This window comes from Suricata suricatta, chromosome 11 (assembly GCF_006229205.1).
Source record: "Suricata suricatta isolate VVHF042 chromosome 11, meerkat_22Aug2017_6uvM2_HiC, whole genome shotgun sequence".
Lineage (NCBI taxonomy): Eukaryota > Metazoa > Chordata > Mammalia > Carnivora > Herpestidae > Suricata > Suricata suricatta.
The window spans coordinates 77,033,685-77,056,838 of record NC_043710.1 but is presented as its reverse complement, the minus strand read 5'-3'; positions in this window follow the sequence as shown (position 1 = coordinate 77,056,838).

Here is a 23,154-nt window from a genome sequence, read left to right as displayed (position 1 = left end):
AAAAAGAATTCAGAAAATTCAAAAAAAAAACAAAAACAAAAGCAGCTACCCAGAAGAGATGGGTGTGGTTTGATGTAGGCGGTTCTGCTTCCACTGTGGGCCCCACAGACCAATTCTTGAGGTCCTGTCTTGTTGGCTTCGGGGAGAAAAATGGTGATCTCCCCAGGCCCTTCTCCTCAGAACAGATGTCCCAAATCACTCCTTTGGATCGGTCCTCGCTGTGCCATGGGTGCAGAACATAGGAGCCATCTATGCCCCATGCCCAGCTGTGTTCCAAGCTCTCACTCCCTCTGTGTGCATTAAAGATGCTGCCAAAAATGTAATCCCAAGAGCCACAGCCCCTGCACCTCTTGGGTATTGCCTAACTCGGTGGGAAATTCTTTTGTCCCCCAGCCCAGCCTCAGACCAGGGCACCCAGTCCAATAAAAGTTCTGCAGTTAGAGATGGGATGATAGGATCCCTCTCTGTCCTGGGCTGAGTTTTTTCTCTTGTCCAGATACAATCCTACACTTCCCCAGCCACTCTTTCTCCTCTCTCTGTCTCTCCACAGAAGGGGCTTCCTTCCCTCTGTGTCTCCATGTCCCGGCCCATTTTTATCTTCCCCAGTTCACAATGACACACCTATGAGGCCGTCTTCCTAGTAGACACCATCTCTTTTCCTCCCAGACTCTTGAGGTTCATAGTCTTTTGACTTTGGCCCTTCTTTGTTTGAGAGATGTGGTGGGAAGTACGGATTCCCCTACTTCTCCAACATCTTGCCCTGTATCTTCGATTTACATCTTTATTAATATTTAGCTCAATTTTTTTTTGGTAAAGATGATTTATTTTGAAAGAGAGTGAGCAAGAATGGAGGAGAGGCAGGGAGATTGGGAGAGAGAGATAATCCCAAACAGGCTCTGTGCTGTCAATGCTGTGTTCAATGTAGGACTCAAACTCATGAACTGTGAGATTATGACCTGAGTCAAATCCAAGATTCAGATGCTTAACCAACTGAGCCTCCCAGGCACCCCTGACTCCATATATTTTCAAATGTTTAGGGATCTCGTACTATTTGAAGTATAATTCATGAAGTTATAGAAAATTAATACCAGATAAAGAAACGAATACATGTAAATAACACTCTATGTATACACTTGATCCACTCTACATGCAAAGACACATATAATTAAAATACTTTCATTTGTGTGATAAGTCTACACAGCATATTGGACCATCTCTCTGTCAGGGCTATTTCTGTTGCCAATTTCTATTGGTCATGTTCTATTATCCTTGTATTCAGACTATCAGGTTCTATCGAACCACTCTGACTCAAATGATTTCCTCATTAACTCCTGCTGTTAGCGTTGTATGCAAGAAATCTTAATCAGTTTGCTCAATCTTAGCTTACACCTCGAACCTCAAATTTAGTGTAATCACTCTATCATTTCATGTCTACTGATTAGATAGAAGTGTTGGTATACAATTTCTTTATAATTATAAAACATTCTACTGAGTAAAGGGAATATATTTTTGGCATTCTATATGTGACAACGCAGTAACTCACTTTAATAATTTAACCTGCTGTATCACTGATTTTATATTTTGTTATACTACAGTTGGTCAGATCCACAATCACTGATTTGCACTTAAAAATGAAAAAATATACTTTATAACAAATTTTAAAACTTCTTTTTAATTACTTTACAAAATCATTTGATGACAAAACTACTATGAAAACATAGGTCTTATATTCTTTATTTTGTCACTGAATAGTAGTATTCATATTTTGTTACAGAAGTGATGATGTATTTAATTATAAGGTACTATCTCATAATCAAATAGTTAGAGATACATGGATATGCATATACTATGTTTTTAGAATAATGAACATGCAGAATTTGAAACATATCTGGCATCAAGTATTTCCAAAACAGTAATAATTATATTAATTTTTCTGTTAACATGACAATTCTCCCATTTTCTATGAATATTAGTTACTTAATTCTGACATTACTAAAAGTAATAATCTGTAAAATAGAACACAATACTTCTTACATCAGAGTATTGTTGTGAGGAAAAATAAAAAATGTACATAGGTTTTAAATAATTCATGATACAGGGGCACCTGGGTGGCTCAGTTAAGTTAAGCGTCAGACTGTTGATTTCAGCTCGGGTCATGATGTCAGTTTGTGAGTTTGAATTCCACTTCTGGCTCTGAGCTGACAGAATGGAGCCTGTTTGAGATTTTTCTCTCTCACTCTCTTTCTGCCCTTTCCCTGCTCATACTCTCTCTCTCAAAATGAATAAACCTTAATTAATTAGTAAGTAAATAATTCATGGTACATAAAAATGTTTAAATAACATTATTATTATGTTCTTTCTTTTCCTTCCAGTCTTCCCTTTCGACTATTCTATGCCAAATTTTATAAGTAAAAAACTGTTCAATTAAAGATTTTTCAAATTCCTTTATATATGAGGTCTAAACTAAATTATTACTATCTTAAGTTCTAATGTGCTTATTTACTCTTGCAGAGACAGTATAAACTATAGCTTTTTCCACAGCAAGTTTTATAATTTCCAACTAGTCAAGGCTTATTTGATCAAGGAATTAAAAATTGGGAGAAATGGGAAAGATTATGTGATGATTGGATCAAATAGTTAACTTTTTTAACAAATGTAGATATTAATAGATTGCTTGCACATTCAATTTTTTATGGTCACACTTAACTTTTTTATTTTTGTTGAATTTTCTTTGTTATTGTGCAAACAAAAGAATGATAATGGCACATTTTCAAATAAAAAAATTTCCTCCACTAATTTTGTATTAAATCTAATAAAGGAAATTTTAATAATATATATTCATATATATATGTATATATATACACACACACACACACATGCACACACATATAGACTTGGTTTTGCATCAGAGACCTCCTGTGATAGCTAAGCATATATTGAGAAATTCTGATGACTAAAGATGCCTTAAGGTAAAAGCCCACATGGGAAAAATTCTTATATTAACACATTAATCAATAACCTTGATAAAGATGTCAAAATGTGAAAGTAAGAAATGCTTTCCAATTGCCTCAGAGAACATTTAACTTCCAATGATAAAATTTTGCAGAGGTAAATAATCACTAAATTTGAAAAAATTGCTAATGCTCTCAATAGTCATAAAGATTAACAAGAAAATGTTTTCAGAAAGCATTTTCAGATAAAGATTCAGGTTATTCTAGTAGTCACAGAAAGAAGAAAGGCAATTCAAGAAGACAAAAATTAGAATAACAATATTTTTCTAGCTAGTCATTACTGATTTAAGATAAGTTGCTTTAAAGAATAAAATTTAGAGATAGAAAGAAGAGAATGGTGTTTGGACTCTTATTGAACTAAATGTTTTTGAGTTTTCTCTTTTCCTACATGCAGACTTCTTGCTCAAAGAATTGTTCTTCCTTTCCATGTTAAACTAATCTAAAAATAAAAGTAGAATAAAATAAAATAATAAAATAAAATACTATAAAATCAAATCATCATCTTTATAAGCCAACCACTTTGGAATTTATGCTTCTCAGTTCCATTTGCCAGAAACATCAACTGAGTCCTTTTGGAGCACTTTTCACATACAAATTACATGTCATATTTATGTAGTATAGTGTTAGATTTAATTGCTGGTTGAAGTACAAGGTCATCAGACACACGCTGGGGATTAGTTAAAGTGCCTAATTTGCAGAACCCAGTGCAAAATAAAAACTCAGAGTACTGATTTTGATTATGGAGTTCAGAACAGTGACAGCTGGGCTTTGAACTAAGTAGAGATACTTTTTATTATACTGTTTCTTAGAGAAAGAGAGAGAGCAAGTGGGTGAGAGGGGCAGAGGGAGAGAGAGAGAGAGAGACAGACAGACAGAATCTGAAGCAGACCCCATGTTCACCATGCTCAACATACAGTCCAGAATGGGGCTCAATATTCTGACCCTAGGATTATGACCTCAGCAAAAATCAGGAGTAAAGCAGATCCCATCCAGAAGACTTTTCTCAGTCTTCAGAGGTACGATTCAAATACCTGTAACAGGCCATCCAACATGGACGCCACAAACCACTTGGGTACCAAGCCACTAAGTACCTGAAATGAGGGTAGTGCAATTGAAAATTAAAATACTTAATTTAATTTTAATTTATAAAAGCAAAGAAATACATATTTTTTCTGGTAAACACAACCTTATTATTTTGGTAAGAATAAATTTCATTTTTTAAAAGATTTTATTTACTTATGAGAGAGAGAGAGAAGGTGAGGGAGAGAGAGAGGGAGACACAGAATCCGAAGTAGGTTCCAGGGTCTGAATTGTCAGCACAGTGCCTGACACAGGGCTCAAACTCATGAACTGTGAGATCATGACTTGAGTGAAGTCTGATGATTAACCGGCTGAGCCACCCAGGTGCCCCTTATATTTCATTTTAATTATTGAAAATTTAATGTATGAATTTAGATATGAGGTTAAGAATAAAAACATACCATGTTTCAAATACTCTTTTTTAAATTAATTCCATGTTGGAATGACAAAAATTTGTATATATTGAGTTAACAATATGTATTTTTAAAAGTAATTTAAAATTTAATTTTACTTCTTAAATGTTATTATTAGAAATTTTTAAATTATGTATGTGTAATGGATTATATTTCTGTTGGGTGTTGTTGACCTACAGATATAAATACCTCAGAAAAAGCATCTTTTGGTCTGTAAATATTAAACTGAATATTTCCTTGAAATTTGACCATTTTAAGTAATTTTTCACCTGTGAGGACAGTTACCAGATTTCAGTGTTTACTGAATCTCACCAGACGTGAAGTCCAGAGGACTTTGTTTTCCAATAGCTGATCAGTGAGAATGCCACTATGCATCTCAGTATTTGATTTAAAGTAAATTCATCAAAATAAAATTAAACACCTTTATACTTTATTATCTCTGATTCAGAAAGCTGATATTATACCTACAGAAAATTGAGATTTATAATTTCTTGACATCTTGAATAAATATCTGCAAGAAAAAAAATAATGAAGAGAACGAGAATTCAGAGAGTATAGACATGAAGGAAACTTAAGAGAAGATAGGAAATAAAGACAAGATTTGGAACATTTTGGAACAGTTTATTTATTTGAAGTTACTGACATAAAAGAAAAGCACGGTCTGAGTTAGTGAAAAAAATCACACAGGATTTAAATTTCCTTTTGCTTATTCACTCAGACAGACATAGCACTATAACCTAGAATTTTGAAAAAGCGGGTGCATAATTCAATGAGAATAACGACTTCTGTATTTTTCAGTTGGATGTGATGTAATTATTGGGGAGACAGACTGCATTTGATACATAAAAAGTGCATTCAGAATTAAAGTCTGGAATGACCTGAAATGCAAGGATTTGACCAGACAGACTACATATTACCTCCTTAGCAATCAATAACAACCTTGAAAATAAGCATCTGCATTCTCCTTGGGAAAACGACAGGACAACAGTGAGGAACACCATCCTTCCTAGCACCACCCTGATGTTTCACAACAAAAGATATTTCCCATGAGAGTGCAAACTGGTATTTTCAAAAAAACCTGTTTTGAGTCTTGCCATCTTGAATTCTAGGGAGAATTTTGTCACGTAAATTTAATTATCCACATAAGAAGTGGTCAATCTTAGGTATATGAACTGTGAGCTATAAAAGGAGAACAGATTTTAAAATATTTGCAAATAATTCCATATAGCTGATATTGTTTTAGTTATTTTATCATCATTACCAACATTGTCATCATCATAAATATTATCATTTTCTGAGATTTTAATGGCCAAATAATTATGTTGGTATCAATAGTTGATAACCACAAATTTATGATTAATGTTTGATGTTTATTTGGAGATAGTACCTTTTCCCTTTTCCTCTGGTAGCATGTTACTTTAACATTCTTATTTAATTTCTTGACATAGCATAAGGACACATAATTTTACATTAAGAGTAACAATAGTAATGTGAAATGAATAAACATGTGTTTTTAAACTTGTGGATGTACTTTTATCCTTTCAGATATTGCAGAAATCTTTAGCATTGGTTTAGTTAGAAAAGATTGTCATTTGAGGTTGGTTGGCTGGCTGGGTCAGCAGAGCATGTGACTCTTGATCTTGAGGTCATGAGTTCAAGCCCCATGTTGGGTGTAGAGGTTACTAAGAAAAGAAAAGAAAAAGAAAAATATCTCATTTGAAATAATTCTTCCTTTCTTCTTTAATTTTTTGTATGTTTCTGTGTAGACAAAACAAGAAAAGAGGGAAATAAAACACAAATCAGTTAATTTTTTTGTATCAGTTACTTCTGTAAAACATAAATAAGTTGAGAAGAAGAGTAAATTTTTGGTTAAAATTATTATACTTCTGAATACATCCATACTTATTAGTACTTTCCCTGACCACACATAGGATATTAACAGCATCTTATGAATCCTCATGCATAAACTTAGAGGTAAAAGAAAAGTCTCCACACTGCTGCTCTACCTCATCCAGCCTCTATATAAAGAAGGATAGTAAACACCTCAGAAGGAATTGTTGAAATCAAGGACAGACTGGGACAAGACTTGAAGTTTCACTGAGAGACAGCACTGCTCAGGTCATGCAGGCAAAGCTTAATTCAGCTTACCTTGCAAGGCTAACCTGACCTAGATCATGTCTTACTTGTGCCTCTGGAAATGATAGGCAGAACTTGAACCATTTCCTAAGACTGATAGAGGTAATAATTGATAATTGTTATATTCTAACCAACCACCATGAAGAAAAACAGGCAATACTTTCTCACTATTTAAGCTGCTTTATAACAATATAAGTAAATACATATATTATTGCATTTTAAGAATATAAGTAAATAACAAAATAAACCTTGAGTCTCAATCCATGTTCTGGCTTGAGGGCTCCCAGTTTGTAAACTGTCTTTTTAGTGTGTGCACAAAAATAACTTTTTTAAATTACTACTTCAATGGTACATTTGTTTTACTTTGGCTATTTTGAACCTTTGGACAGAAATAGCATTGTGATTCGTATGATCCCATTCTACTGTACGAAGTGAGGGCTGCCTATATATTAAAGAGTTGAAATTCCTAATTGACCAATGTGAACTCACTGATATTTATAAATAAATTCACCTCAAAACGGCATGTTAAGTCAAGTTTACACAAATCATTTATCAAGATAGAACATATTTTGGACAATAGGACACTTGATGTAGCCAAAGTAATTCAATTCATACAAAGTATGTTTTCTGATCACAATGGAATTAAATTTAAAGTTCACTACAGATTAATTCTGGCAATTTTTAACATGATAAAAGTAAATAGCATGCTTCTAAATAACCTATGGGTCAGAAAAGAAATGAAAGAAGAAACTACAAAGTATGTTGACATTATAGAGGGATGGAAATGCTTGCAGACTCCTGGTGGGAATGGAAACTGGTAAAACCACTTTGGAAAAACAACTGGCAGTTTCTTCAAAAGTTACACATAGATCTACTACCATAGATCCAGCCATTTCACTCCTATGTATTTGCCCAAGATTCACACAATTTCCAGCAAAGGTTTGTACACATGTATTTATAGCTGCTTATTTTAGTAGCCCCAAACTGGAAACAGCCCAAATGTCCATCAGCAACTTAATGGATAAACACATGTGGCTGAACCATGTAAAGGAATACGTTTAACCATTAAAGGGAATGAACTATTGGTACAGAATACTCTACCAGTGACTCTCAAAATAATTGTCCTAAATGAAAGAAGCAAAAGAAGAGAAGAGAACATATCTTGTGATTCTATTTATATAAAACTCTCGAAATGGCAAATTAACATATAGAAATAGAGAGCAGATTGAATTTTGTTTGGACATGATGGAAGGTAGGCAGGATGAGCAGCAGGATATTATTACCAAAGGGCACAGGGACATTTTTGAGGAAGATATATATGTTTAGTATCTAGGCTGTGGAAATGGTTTTATGAGTGTGTGTGGATAAAAAAAAATATCATGTAACACATCTTAAAAATGTAGCTTATTATATTTAATTATCCCTCAATAAAATTGTTTTTAAAAAGGAAAAGAGGGGCATCTGGGTGACTCAGTCAGTTAAGCATCCGACTTCAGCTCAGGTCATGATCTCACAGTTTGTGAGTTTGAGCCCCATGTCAGACTCTGTGCTGACAGCTCAGAGCCTGGATCCAGCTTCAGATTCTGTGTCTCCCTCTCGCTCTGCCCTTTTCCTGTTCACTCACTCTATCTATCTCCCTTTCTCTCAAAATAAATCAACATTTAAAATATTGACTAAGCTGATTTTTGAAAGAGAAGACAAAGTACGTGTTATAGAAAATATATTCTATGTAGAGCCGCCCAGAAGTTAAGGAAGTAAGGTTACTTAATAAATGTTCAAAAATTATATGGACATGTAAAATGTAAAAACAATTCCTATTATAAAGGCTATAGGTAAACGGGGAGGCAAGAGTTACACTGAGTAGCATGAAAAAAAAATCAAAGTAATCACCAATAGGTGGAAACAAATTGAAAAACATTGTAGAAACAATCACACACACATGAAGAACTATCATTTTCTTCAAGATTTTCCCTTCATTATAAGGCTTTGGACAGAGTTTTAAAAATATAAATGATTGAAGTGGACAGCTGGGTGGCTCAGTCAGTTAAGTATGGGACTCTTAATCTCCACTCTGGTCATTATCTGATTGAGACCCATGTCTGGCTCAGTGCTGACAGCTGGAAGCCTGCTTGGTATTCTCTCTCTTCTCTCTGCCCCCCTCCTCTCTTTCCATGTTGGGAGCTGTCTGAACTCACTGGTTGATTGAAAATTCCTGGTGAGCGTATGGCAAGTTTGCATGGTCTCTTGTCCCTAGACAGCGACCAAAATCTATCCTCTAGTAACTTTCATTTTCACTTGGGCACCAAACCTCAAAGTGCTTTGCTGATTAGTGTCAGGAGTGGCCTGTCCCCCTGCCCTGTCCCTCAGACGTGATTGCACCTGGTCAGGGAAAAGTTGACTAAACTAGATACACCCTAATGTGACTAAGGCAAGCAACATATAATTTTCCTCCTAGCTGAGCAATTAACTGGTAACTGACTACTTTCTGGGCCTGGACGCTGTTGCAAAAGTCACTATTGAAGTAAAATGTATCAATTGTCTTTGGGACTGTGAGAGCAGGCATTACATCTCCTGGGAATCCTGTTTTTCTGGGAACTTTCTCTTAGAGTTATAAACAGCCTAATGACCCTTACTCATAAAAACCTGACCTTTACTAAACAACACTGTTTGCCTCTTGGTTAAAGGTCACTTCCTTAGGGCTATCCCTGAGGTTTTGTATATCTTGGTTTTAAAAAAAAAATACCGGCCCTTCCCATATAATAGCTTCAGTGCCTGCAGCTAAGTTTTTTTTATGAGAATCATTACTTCTAGAATTGTAAATTCTGCAGAACCCATGTCCTAGAAAATTGTAAAAATTATCTATGAGAAATCATTTACTTCTCTTTCTGCTCCTTGTACCTTTGCCCATAAATAAAACTAAAGAATCAGAGCAGAGATGCCTGGCTGGTGATCAGAAAGAAACTCCAGGCTCTCTCACTCTCTCTCGCTGACACTGCCCATCCTTCAGGATCCCTGGGCCCGCTGGAGCTGGACTCCGGCATTTCCAAATAAACAAACAAACTTAAAAATAAATAAATAAAAATGATAACAAGAAGCACTTTATAGTTGATGACTTGCCACAGGATATGGAGATATTTGTGGCTCCCAGAAAGACTGAAAATAAAATGGCCACTACTAAGATGTTGGTGATATCACCAAGAAGGTATGCATATCTTAAGCTGAGGGAAGTGTGTTTATAGACGGATTTTTAAAAATTGTTTGAGTCCCATACTAAACCATCTAAATATTTATTGCTATCAATTTTTACATCTCTCTAGTAAGATTACTTCTCCAGTGTTTTCAGGAATACAGGAATAGGACTATTTACTAATATTATCAGAAAAACAGGATGAAAATAGTTGGATAAGATATTAAAATTTCATATCACCATATTCATATCCATAAAGCATAGCATATGTAATCTAATATAAGCATTATAATTTACACTTGCTGTATGTATTCCAATACATACATGTGGATTATTATATAAAATATATTTTTTAATTTACAAGATCATATATGCATGTACATATATGTCCAACTAACTGTGAATATTCATCCAGACATAAGTAAAATAAAATGAGGTATCATAACTATGAAATTTCAAACAGAAACTATAGCAATAAAACAAGCACATTATAATCACGATTGTAGTCTAAGGATAGAATAGGGAAACATTAACAGATGATTCTAATCATTCAAAGTGCTTTTTTTTTAGTATCTATTCTGCAATCTCATTTGAATGCATTTAATTAAAATACAATATCTTTTTATTCATCTTCAAAACTCTGAAGAAGAATATTGGCATATTGGTGAGCTCTAAGGAAAACAGAAAAATAAATGTAAAACAAATTATCAAGCAAAAATAAATAATTGAAAATAACATTTTATTTCAATATTCTTCTCCTTGTCATGTTTTTTCCTTGGCAGACCAGTGGTTTGTGACAGCACTAGGAATGTATTATCTAAAGTTACTGTCTCAACAAGGACAAGAGACTCAATCACGGTGAACTAGATTTGTTAGACTAGTGAAAGGGTTAGAGGTGATAGTTTGGACCAATAATGAGAGATATAGGAAACTAAGCAAGCCAGTTGTATAAAATGATAGACTCGAAGATAACTTTGGAGTATTTGTCTAAAAACAAAACTGCACATACACTGCTCTGCTTAAATGAACATGTATTGTCTTTCTAATAAATGCCACTAAAAATAAGTCTACTCCTTTTCCTAGAACTAATTTTCTTTCTTTTAATTTGATGTGCTCTTACCAGAATTTTTAGAAATATAATACATGTGGATTATTTAGAAATATAATACATGTGGACTATTATACAATAATAATTGAAAGGGTCCACCATAAAAAATATTTTTACCTTTAATGAAGTAAGAGTGTTTTACTCTTGCATTACATTTTACTCAGTGTTTTTGTTTAATTCTAATTATAAAACCTGATATCATTCAATAAAATTTGAAACACTTATCACTATTGGATTATAAAAATATGGTGTCATTTAGTATCGGCACTTGCATACACTTATTAAATTTGAAGATTATTTATTCAAATATAGTAAGTGAGGAATCAGACTACAATCCTACCAGATGTCTTAAACTTCACTTATTTAAATTTTTTAAAAACTTTTTATGTTTATTTATTTTTGAGACAGAGACAGAGAGACAGAGTGCAAGTGTGGAGGCCCATAGAGAGAGAGGGAGATGCAGAATCTGAAGCAGACTCCAGGTTCTGAGCTTTCAGCACAGAGCCTGATGTGGGGCTTAAAACCTACAAACTACAAGATCATGACCTGAGCTGAAGTCAGATGGTTAACCAACTGAGCCAGCCAGGCGCCCCTAAAATATTTTTAATGTTTATTTATTTTTGAGAGAGAGACAGAATGGAGGAGAAGCAGATACAGAGAAGGAGAAACAGAATTTGAAGCGCGCTTCAGGCTCCTAACTGTCAGCACAGAGTTTGATGCAGGGCTTGAATTCACGAAACATGAGATCATGACCTGAGCTGAAGTCGGATGCTCAGCTGACTGAGCCACCAGGTGCCCCAAACTTCACTTATTTAGAGTAATGACATGTTTTTCATATGACAATTTGTGTTTATATCCTCCCAGAAATGTATTAAATGAGCAATTATGAATGAAACTATTGGAGCTACTGTGATTTAACTGTTTATAAAACAATACTGATTCATTGAATTATTTCTGGAATGTTCTTTTGAAAGTTTTAGAATATATATAGCACATTAGTGTATGAAATGCTGACATCTTATTTACTGGGCTGTTTTTGTTGCCTGCCATTCTATCCCATCAACCTGAAGTGTTATCCATTATGTCCTCCTATTTTTCAATGTGATAAGCCCATTCATGTATTCTCATATTTTCTCATGTTTTTTCCTCCGTGAGTCTGCTTGAGATTCTCCCTCTGCTCAGCCCCCTCTCTCTGCTGAAATCTCTCTCCTTCTCTCCAAAATTAAAAGTAAATAAATTTTTAAAAAGCTGAGGTTTTTATTTTTTAAACTTTACCTCAAAGTTAGTATTTGCTGAGGAGAAAAAAGAAACAAATGTCTTGACCTTCTCTACTAATATACTTTCCTTCCCACCTAACTATTTAACTAAACTCTAATAGTTCAAAACACACCCCAAAAGTATGTATCTATACCCTATTTCCTGTATATTTTAGAATTGACATCATAGATATCATGCTCCAACTTAACTTCAATAGTTAACACATGATCTGCTATCACAATCCGTTCAAGTAATAATTATAAAAACCAATTGCATACCACATTTAATTATCATTCAATTAGAAAGTGATGGTTTAGATATTTTGTTTTAGATATTTCTCCAAGGAATAATTAGCATCAACATCTAATAACTAATAACCTTAAAATATCATTCAAAAGAACATATATTGGTAACTGTATATATTTTCTTGATAATAAATAGTTAATCTTGATACTACATTCCCAGTAATATCTTACTACAAAATAAAAGCATAATTGTTTACTATCATCTCTGGCAATTTACTTAAAGTTGAGCTAGAGAAAACGTGATTGTAAAAGCCAAGATTAGTGCTAAATTACATGGTCACTTGCAGTTATTATAGGATAAATTCACAATAAAAATTAAAAGTGAATTCAATGAGATGTGAATTCTCCCTGGAGCATCAAACTCTGAGTGCAGAAACCGTGGGAGATAATTCGTATGATGCGGTGATTGTTCCTCCCAGCACTAGTAAGGAAACTACAAAGAAAATGTATGTTTTTGAGCACACTTTAAAATTGGGTATAGTTTTGAAAACTATTCCTCGGTTATAACTATCTTTCGCTGGAAATGAGATTTAAAATCCGTTTGCTCTAAATTTTTAGCCTTATGAAACAGTTAAGCCATCACAAGTCTTTCCATTAAGTTGGAAATTAGTTTATCCCTTGACGGGGCAAACTCAGGAACTTTATAACTACAAATTGCTCTCTGAACACAGAACAGCTTGGAAGTAGATAAACCTTTTGGGAAACTCAAAATCCTTCATTAAGTTTATGTTTTTGGGCCGGAGGTGGATCAGTGATCAAAGATGTAAAACAGGATTTAAAAATTTTATTTTAAAAGTGGAGAGAAATCACAAGACTAGTAAAATTTCCCAATAACCTAAAAATACATAACTTTAAATATTTGGATAAATCTGTCTTCATGAACATTATTTTGGAGCCTATATAAACACAGAAGCCAAACTATGGCATGCTTCTAAATTAGGCCAAGCACCAGCTCACCCACATATTAAAACTTATAGGTTTATACGCTTCAAGTGTAGAATCCATGCAATTCATGTTTCTAGAGTTAAACAATTTTTGGTCGTTCAGTGATTGATGTATATTAGGTGGTTAAGTGAAGAAAGATTTTTTTCTAAGTAGTCATAAATGCAAATACATGGAGCTAACATGACATTTATTTATCAACACAGCCAATTATATATAAAAGCATTTGCTAACACAACTATTGATATTTAATTATTTCATCCCCAAAACTAGATCTCATTTTATTTTACTATCCTTTGAAATGGTCCTCCATTTGCTTTAGTTTTCATAACAAAGTCTCCTAAAGATACCATCTTCTCTTTGCATGACAAAATTTAAAAATTATTTGGCTAATGTAATAACTTAGCCTAACTCCTCTTTTTTTTTAACTGAAGTAGAATGAAGATTCAAAAATGTAAGTACTATTGCTAAATGTCACCCAATTTCAGAAAATCTCTGAATATTTGGCAGCTGACATGAAATTCATAATCGTCCTCAGGAATTTAAAATAAAAGAAGAAAATTAGATGCAAAAGTTAAAAATGGATGCATTTATACTTCCATATTTTGGTAAGAAAAAAGCAGATGGCTTGTGGAACACTCTGGAAATGTGAAAAAGCTGTGCCGTTTAATAGTTCAGCAAGAAGAGAAAGTAAAGTGGGTAACAATGTGAGAAACTACCTCCAATAAAGAAATTCATTAAATCATTAGTATTCTCTAGACTTTTTAACTCACAAAATAAAGATTTACTCATCTATTATTTGTCTCATTTATGTATATACATATTTTGCACTTATTCAGTTTCACTCAGGTCTTTTCTGATTGATGCATATCTTTGTGATTATGTTTAGAATGCATAAAATATAGAAATTGAGTAAATGATTAATAGTGATGTACAATTAAGGAAAAATGGCTCATTTTTATTCAAGATGATGTTTTTCAATTTTTCCAGACAAATATGAGTAGACTTAATTTTTCAGCGACCATTTTTTTCTGCATGCTTACACACTGGTACAATCTATTGAAGTTGGTTTATCTCATGTATTACCTGTTTCCCATTGTGCATTCAGCATTTCCATGACCACTTTAAAATCCTACATCTTTATCTTATAACTTTAAGTAGTAGGTCATTAGGCAAAGCCCACGTTATTTGCTCAGATGTGCTAGAAGATTCTTTTCAGAGTGCCTTCCCAGCATGAGTTTTCTTATGTGGACTCCAGTTGATAGCTTTGTCACATTGCTTAAATATTGGTGTGCCCACAGTGTGAGATGACTAATGTTGACTGAGAAATGAGTGATCACTGAAGGCTGTCTACCATTCATAACACTGAGAATGTTTTATGTAGTGAGGAACCTCATATGTCCTACAAATGTCACTGCAACAGTAATAGATTTCCAATATGTAGTTGACTGAACTACTTCCCCATTATGAATTATTTGTGTAACTCAAGAATTTCTCCCTCCAAATAAATAATTTTTTTGTTTTAGGGATTATTTCTATTTAGAGTTTTCTTTAGCACACCAGAACTTGGATTTGATTGAGTCCTCATGCACAGTAATTACAGATGGTGGTGGCTAAACAATGGAATGTATGCTTTTTTATAGGGATAAATTGTCAATGACAGAAATTTCATGTTGATTGCAAAGATAGAGTTTTTCTACTGTGTGAGGTCTTTGGTGCGAATGAAAAAAGGTTAACTCCCTGGGTGCAACTTTTCCTAATTAATTAGATATTAATTAGATATAGTTTCTCTACTGCAGGTTGGATTTTGGGTATTTCTCTTCCCCCAAGTGAACCATGTTCTGATAAAACTCTAGTTGCTTAGGTTCTGGTAAAACAGCCCCTCTTGAGGGCGGAACAGAATGCTCTGGGCTTATTTGCACACTGTCATTTTCTCCTTCTCCTGAAGGAAGTGCAATTTCTCCAGTTTTCAGTGTGAGAATCTGGTAGAGATACTAGAGATAAGGCTTACAAAAGTGTAGGGTCCTTGGACTAAGTTGAGGGTCCAGTCCTAGGACTGGGTCAACCTGGACTTTTTAATCCTCAGAGTTATTCACACTCACTTTCCAACAATTTATCAATTTTAGCTTAGCTTTTCCTACCCTGGGTTTCATAGAGGTTTCTGCTTGAGGGATACTGTTCTGGCAAATTGTGATTCTCCCTATTCAACTGTCTGCCTCTCAATTTGGGGGCGACAGTTTGCCCTGTGACTCAATTCTCTGACGGATCTAAGAAGAGTTAGTTATTTTCAGTTTGTTCAAAATGTCTGCACGTGTTCTTTTTTATTTCTTTATTTCCCATGAAAGTTGTACTTTTTAGATTGCTTCAATTAATCTTTTTTCATTTCATTCCTAATGCCTCATTATTTATTTTAAACTTTATTAACATTTGCTTTATCTGTAATGATATGAACTTTCCAATTTTCTTGGGTTTCTCTTTCCCTTTTTTAGCTTACAATTGAGTACTGAATTCATTTTAAAACCCCCTTTTTTTTCTTTATTAAGTGGTCAAAACCCCCTATTTTAGTCACATATAATTTCTCTACTTTCATTCTTCTTAATGATAATGACTCCATAATTGGCAATGCTGTTTTATTTTTAGTTTACTATAATTGTTACATAGTTATATAAAGTTTTTACTTTGTTCATATCCTAAATGACTAAAATATCTTTTTATGATTTAGTTTTATTTTCACTATCTGATTATATTTTTAATTTTTTAATGTTTTTTAATTTATTTTTTAGAGAGAGAGAGTGAGCAAGCGAGGGAAGGGCAAAGAGAGAGACACAGAAACTGAAGTAGGCTCCAGGTTCCAAGCTGTCAGCACAACCCCAACGCGGGGCTCAAACTCACAAGCCATGATATCATGACCTGAGCCAAAGAAGAATGCTCAACCAACTGAGCCACATAGGCAACCCTGATTATTTTTTATTTTTATCTTGATTTTATTGTGGTAAGGGTCTTTGAGTTATTTGATAAATAAATTTTGCAACATTCTGAGATTTTTCTGTAGCCAGCTACAAACTCATATTTGAAAGATGTTATATGAGTATATTGAAATGTAATAAAAAGTCTTTGCTTTAAGAACTTTCTATGACAAAGGTGATAAAACTATACATAATTTGCGTGTGTGAGACCACAAAATAAAAATGCCAGAGACTTAAAGCATAAAATGATTTATTATTTTTACTAAATTATTCCACTCTGGGTGGTTGACCCTCTAGGAGTTCTGACTACCACTAGTAACTCAGGCATGCATGTACTCTCATCCCATTAATTAGGTCTCTGTGATTATGATTGCAAAGGAACAGAAAGCAAGATGGTCTTACATGGGCCCTTACACAACTGGTATAGAAGTGAGATATCAATTCTCCTCTTATCCTTTAGGTAAAATTAGTCATATAGACTTATCTGGCAGAAGGGACCTGGGATATGAGGGAAACACATGATTATATACAGTGGAACTATTAAATGTCCAAGAACAAGGGCACCTGAGAGGCTCAGTCAGTCAGGTGTCTGTCTTCAGCTAAGGTATTTCTTGGTCCTTGGGCATGAGCCCCATGTTGGGCTCTGTACTGATAACTCAGAGCCTGCTTCAGATTCTGTATCTCCCTCTCTCTGTCCTTCCCCTGCTCATGCTCTATCTCTGTCTCAAAGACAAATAAAACCTTTAAATTTTTTTTAAAAAGTCCAAGAACAGTCATTATTCTAATATGAAGTGATCTCCACTATATTTGGAGAATATTAGAGAGCCTGCTCCTCGATGTAAAAATTCAAAATAAAACTGAAAGAAAATGCAGAGTTACTTTGCATGAAATGAAGGCAGAAAGGAAAAGGCAAATTTGCAGTAGAGTTTCTCTGAGTATATATTATAATATAATTTTGACTATTGACACTCATAATTTATTTATATATGCATAATAAAATAAATAAAATAAAAAATAGAAAAACTGAGAAACTTTTGTGAAGACGGCAGAGTAGGAGAATCCAAAGCTCCCCCTGTCCCATGGACACACCTCAGTAACAGCCACATCAGTACATCCAACCCAGAAAATGACATAAAGACTGGCAGGACAGATATTTCATGGTTAATTGTAGACAGGAGGACACATCAAAAAGGGTATGAAGAGCAGAGATGCAGTCAGGAACCAAACTTTTGGCAAAACTAAATGGGAATGAGAAAGACACCATAAACACAGAGAAAGGAGAAAAGCAGACCCCATACCAGGTGCACCAGACACAGGAGACCTACACTGGAAAGACACGTTTTCATAACCTTCGACATAGAAAACCAGTATGGCTTAACTTTATGATTATTTATAATCAGCAGGGCTCAATTCTGGGTACTTTAAAAATTGGCAAGCTTGGCTTTGGAAGAACTGGAGAGTAATGGGAAAATTTGTCCCATCTTGTTCCATTAAGAGAAAAGATAACAACTAGTCCCAAAAGATACAGCATAGAAGCAGCATCTGAAAAGCACCTAGGATATACCTGAAGATTTGCTTACTAATCCCAGAACATGTGCTCAAGGGGAAAGCACCTTTAACAGATTTCTCCAGGATCAAAAGAGCTGGTGGGTGCCACTTCTCTCCCAACCTTCAACCTGGATGGCTGGACACTTGTAGGAAACAGCACAAAAGCTTTCCACCTAATTGCTAACACCATGAGTCCTACCTCCACATTCTTCTAGGGATCTGCCCCATCCAATCCATCTCATTCAGAAGGAGCTCCTCCAAAAGACCTTTTGCCATGTCTGTTTCATCTTGCAAGAAGCCCCAGCAGGAAAGCCCACCATTCCAAAGTGGCTCCTGCCCTGGGGTGAGGGGCAGAAACAATACACATCAGTATACTCTCAGTCCCAAGAACCAAACTGTAGAACTAGCAGTGCCATTCAGTGCATCTGTAGCCCTGCAAGCATGTGGCATATGTACCCTCTCCACTCACCAACAAAAATCTCTCAAGGTACAAGGCAGGAAAAACTTCCTACGGGACTGTGCTGCTGCAGCCCCAACAGAAGGACTGGGGGCAGACATCTGCAGACATCTCACCAACAAAACTTCTCAGGAGAAAACACAGGGAAAGCACCTTACATTTCAGGGTTACCACCACCTTGGCAAATGGGCTGAAGGAAGGCATCTTGTCTGACTGCGGATACAGGCCAAATACAAGTCCATGACTGCTCCACACTGGCCTCTTAGCAGTAAAGGGAAAAAACCCAGCCCACAACAGGCAAAGTGGGCCTTTGCAGCTAACTGAACTGAAGGCAAACAAGGCTCAGCTACAGCAGTAGGGTGCACACAACCCACATAGGAGACATCACTGAAGTATGTGGTTCTGGTAAACAGATAAATCATGTCATAGGGCCATAGGACCTCTTGTTCATAGAGCCATTACTTTCAATAGCAGGAGACTTAGTTGAGCTTCTTAATACATAGAAAGAAACACAGAGAGAGAAAATGAGGAAACAGAACATATCCCAAATGAAGAACATGACAAAATGACCACAAAAGGACTATTTGAAACAAATATAAGCAATATGCCAGATAATGAGTTCAAGTGTGGTTATAAAAATACTTACTAGACTTGAGAAAACATTGGGAGCTCTCAGTGAGACCATCGACAAAGAATTTTTAAAAACTCAGAAATGAAGAACTCAATAACTAAAATTTAAAAGTACACTAAAGAGAAACAATAGTAGATTAGAGGAGACAGAAGAATGGGTCAGGGAGCTGAAAGACAGAGTAATGGAAAACAACCAAAATGAACAGCAAAAAGAAAAAAAAAGTAAAATGAAAATAGGTTAAGGGAACTCAGTGACATCATCAAGTATAATAACATCATAGGGATCTCAGAAGGAGAAGAGAGAAGGAGAAGAACGCTTATTAGAAGAAAAAAATAGCTGAAAACTTCCTGAATCTAGGGAAAGGAGTAGATATTCAGATGCATGAGACAGAAAGCCTGCAACAAAATCAATCCAAGGAGGTTCATACTAACACACATTATAATTAAAATGGCAAATGTAGTGACAAAGAGAATTTTTAATGCAGCAAGATAAGAACGCAGTTACATACAAGGGAAACTGGATAAGGCTATTAGCTGATTTTTCAGCACAAACTTTGCAGACCAGGAGTGGTATAATATATTCAAAGTGCTGAAAGAATGTAACTTGCAAGACTATCATTTGGAATAGAAATAAAAATAGTTTTCCAGACAAAAAACAAAAACACAAACACAAACAAAGACAAAAAGCAGTTAAAGGAATTTAAACCAGCTGTCAAAGAAACATTAAAGGTAATTCTTTGAGAGAAAAGAAAATGCAATGCTCGAGAGTGATAAAATCAGGAAAGGAAAAAAAATATTCACAGGCATGTGTAAACACAAAAAAAGTAGTAGATTAGTCACTTATAAAACTTACATGGAGGCTAAGGCATAAAAGTTGTAAAATCAATTATACCTATAAAGATCAGTCAACAGATTCACAAAATAAAGCAATATAAAGAATTTCATATACATAAAACATAAGGGGAGGGGAATAAAAATATTGTGCTTTAAGAATGGGTTCAAACTTAAGTTATCATCAACTTAATATAGACTGTTATAAGCAGAAAATATTATATATGAACCAATTGTAACCACAAATAAAAAACTATGATAGAGACACAAAAAGTAAATCAGAATGAATGAAAAAAACAAGACCCATCTGCATGCTACCTACAAGAGATTCCCTTCAGACCTAAGACACATACATGCAGATTGAAAATGAAGGGATGGAAAAACATTTACCATGTAGAGGAAATGAAAAAAAAAACTAAGGTAGGAATACTTATAACTGACAAAATAGACTTTAAAACAGTCTGTAATGAAAGACAAAAAAGGACACTACATAATGATAAACAGCACAACAAAAGGCCATAAATAATAATAAACATTTCCATAACAACATGGGAGCATCTGAATACATAAAGAATCTATTGGCAGAAATAAAGAAATTACCAGTAATACAATAATAGCAGGGAACTTTAATACCCTACTTACATCAATGGATAGATTATCCAAACAGAAAATTTGCTAAGAAATTGTGGCTTTAAATGACACATTGGACTAGATGCATATAACAGATACATTCAGAGCATGCCAACACAAAATAGCAGAATAAACATTTTTCCCAACGACACAGGGAAACAATCTCCAGAACAGATCACATGTTAGGCCACAAAACGAGTCTTAACAAATTCAGGAAGATTGATATCATATCATGCATTTTTTCCAACTCCAGTTGTATGATATTACAACTCAATCACAAGAAAATTTCTGGAAAAAACACAGATTCATAGTGGTTAAATAAAATGCTACTCAGCGATGAATGGGTCTACCAAGAAGTTAAAGAGAAAATAAAAAAAATACATGGAGACAAATGAAAATAAAAACACAACAGTCCAAATTCTTTGAGATGCAGCAAAAGCTATTTATTCTAAGAGGGAAGCTTATGGCAAAACAGGTCTATACTCAAGAAGCAAGAAAAATCTCAAATAAATAACCTATACTTACACAAAGAAACAAAGAACAGCAAAAATTAAAGCTAGTAGAAGGAAGAAAATAATAAAGACTAAAGCAAAAATAAATAAAATGAAGACTGAAAAAAACAATAGAACAGATCAATGAAACCAGGACCTAATTCTTTAGAAAAATGAACAAAATTGATAGTCCTTTAGCCCCACTCATTAAGAGAGAGAGAGAGAGAGAGAGAGAGAGAGAGAGAGAGAGAGAGAGAGAGAGAGAGGGAGAGATTGTCGACAGACCAATGAAAAGATGTTCACCATCACTAACCATCATGGAAATGGAAATGATAACACTGAGATATCACCTCATATGTGTCAGAATGGCTAAAAAAGATCACAAGAAACAATAAATATTGGTGAGAATGTGGAGAAAAAGGAAACTCTGTGCATTGTTGATGGGAATGCAAATTGGTGTATTGGTGTAGCCACTCTGAAAAACAGTATGCAAACTCTTTAAAAAATTATAAATAGAATTACCATATGATCCAGTAGTTCAACTACTGGTAATTCCCCAAAGAAAATGAAAACACTAATTTGAAAAGCTATATGTGCCCTGATGTTTTGTGCAGCACGGCATATAATGACCAAGATATAGAAACAACCCAAGTGTCCATCAATATGTAAACAGTTAAGAAGTTCTAATGTGTGTGTGAGAGAGAAATTGAGAAATACCATATAATTTCATTCCCATGTGGACTTTAAGACACCTAACAAAGAAAAGAAAGAAAACTCTTAAATTTCAAGAACAAACTGGTGGTTGCCAGAAGGGAGGAGGCAGGGGGGATATGTGAAACAGATAAAGGGGTTACGACTACACTTATCTTAATGATCAATGAGAAATGTATAGAATTTATCGAATCATTATATCATAAACCTGAAACTAAAATAACACTACATGTTAATTATACTTAAATTTAAAAAAAAGAAAAAATTGACCTGGCTTATGAAAACATAATATAAAATGAACAATCATTTCAAGTAGTTTTCAGCAAATGTGACATTATTTTAAAATAATTATTAAATTATAATTAAATTAGACAAGTGTATATCAATGATTAAACTTATTCAAAAGCAATACGGAGATGCTCCTTATTCCAGTTGCTTTCCTGGAAAAGTTTTTCAGTTATCGTAATTACGAAAGTCATTGGGTTATTAGAGTAATAGTTTAATTATTAAAATGCCATTGGACACTTTACAAATGCAACTTTCTCATAGCACTACCTCTTAACAGCAGGATGGCATGGTTAAAAATGCCTCAAAGTGACCCCCACTTTTTCCTTCCTTTGTAATACAATCTGAATATCTATATTAAAGCCCTGGGAATTATTTTAGTGTGTACAACTTTCGTTAGAGCACTAAGGAAATAAATCTATAAATTAGAAAACATTAAAAATTGTATGATTGTTAATTGTACTCTTTTACTTGGAGCAACGTTGGAATGAATACTTCAAATATTAGATACTTTAAATATTAGACTCTCTAGATAAAGAACAGTTATTATATAATTTTGATAAAATCTGTTTCTTCCAATAAATGCCCAGTTCACCAGTCATAAAAGCAAATGATTTTTTTGTTGTAATCCTAATTTTGATCCATCCCTGTGTGCACTAAACACAACTGTAACACCATACTGATATAAATGTATTTACATTTTATTTAGTATCTCTAAAGCTTTAATCATGTTGGCCTACAGAAAAATATTTATACATAAATAGAAAACTGTCACAAAGCATTCACACTGGGCTCTCTCAGCAGACATTGAGGAAACACTGATTATCCGAATATTTTTTATAACTCATTTAATGTTTCCAGATTAAGACTAAATTCTTTTAACTGCCTTATTTAATACAAACTATTCATTAAGGAGGCAAAACTTTTGTTACTGCTAGTCTCTCCCTTTCAGCTGGTTCATTTTTATTTTATAAGTAAATGAATGAAACTTTCAGAGAAGACTCAATCAAAAAACTTCGATTTTGCAAAAATTTAATCGATTCTTTTCTGTTTGGTCTTATATAAACATCTGTTTAGATGTAGTGTCCTACCCAGGAAGTTTGACCTGCTCTTTGAGTTAAACAAACAAACAAAACTATCACAGAATCTGAAAATCTGACAACCCC